A 1,405-nucleotide genomic window follows, 5' to 3' on the forward strand; every position below is an offset into this window, starting at 1 on the left:
AACCCCAAAGAAACTGATACAGGAGACACTGGGTTTGAATATGACTCTTTCTCTCTCTCTCTCTCTCTCTCTCTCTCTCTCTCTCTCTCTCTCTCATCTTGGCTGGTCACTAAGATGGGCTCAGGGGGTAAAGACATCCTCCGCTAAGTGGAATCTCAGTAGGTGGTAAGAACCAACTCGCACAAGCTGTCCTTTGTCTTCATGTGCGTGCCATGCAGTATGAGCCCCCTCTCTCAAATAAATGTTTAAAAAGAATAATCAAACACAGCAAATAATAAACATCAAAGGATATAGAGTCACAGAAAAAAAAAAACTATCAACCTCATTCATAATTTAATAAATGCAAAATAAAATACCAATGTCTTCTCTTCCATCAAATTTGCAAAAAATAATAAAAATGAAGCTTAATGACAATACACAAAGTAAGGAAAAAGTGGCACTGACCTATTAGTACTCATAAGAAAAGCACATATCTGCTTTAGCGTCCTAATTCTACTTCAGTAGGAATTGGTCCTATACAGAAGTTTTGTACAAGGAAGGAATAGCTATCAGACACTATCTTATTCTAATTTATAACAGAATGACTAGGAGGAAAAATGTCTGTAAATGGGAACTCATAATTATTTTCCACCTAAATAATGACACATCATAGTCTTTTTAAGAGTGTTAACTGGCTAGAGAGATGGCTCTCTGGTTAATAGCACATACTCTTCTTGCAGAGTCCCAAGGTTCAGCTCCCAGCACCTACACAGAAGCTCAAAACTGCCTATAACTCTGGTTCCAGGAGATCTGACACTATTACTATTTTTTTTTTGGGGGGGGGTTGCCTCCACAAGCTTCTAAACAAATATGGTACACATTTATTCTCATACAGGCCCACACACATATAAATTAAAAATAAATCTCTTGAAAAATATACAATGACAGATTAGACAGAAACAGACAAGAGAGACAGGCTGACTAAACAGATCCCTGGTTTTAAGCTGTTACCTTATGCCTATAATCCCAGCATTCAGGAAGTTAAGGAAAGTTTAGTTCCAGTTTAGTGTGTATATAGGTATATAGTTTACACACACACACACACAGAGAGAGAGAGAGAGAGAGAGAGAGAGAGAGAGAGAGAGAGAGAGAGAGAGAGAGCGCTAGCTAGCTGTGTCTGACAGCACTAAAGATAAGAAAAGCTGCCTCAGACACTAATGTGCATGGCAAGTGCCAAATAAGTTTGGTATTCACGGGGATTTAGGGCCAATACCATGTAGAAACTAAGGGAATGACTATTGGGTCTTTGTTTTTTGTTCTGCTTTTGTTTTTAGTTTTTTGTTTTGTGTGTGTGTGTGTGTGTGTGTGTGTGTGTGTGTGTGTGTGTGTTTCTGTTTAGGGGGTGCCACCTATGTGTGAGTGCTTT

At 38.7% G+C, this 1,405-nt stretch overlaps 1 protein-coding gene across 5 annotated transcripts in view; it reads right to left on the reverse strand.

The window, feature by feature from the left end:
• Positions 1 to 1,405, reverse strand: part of Usp34 (ubiquitin specific peptidase 34) — a 194,576-nt gene that overhangs the window by 136,942 nt on the left and 56,229 nt on the right. The window lies entirely within an intron of this gene.

Source organism: Mus pahari, chromosome 13 (assembly GCF_900095145.1).
Source record: "Mus pahari chromosome 13, PAHARI_EIJ_v1.1, whole genome shotgun sequence".
NCBI classification, from domain to species: domain Eukaryota; kingdom Metazoa; phylum Chordata; class Mammalia; order Rodentia; family Muridae; genus Mus; species Mus pahari.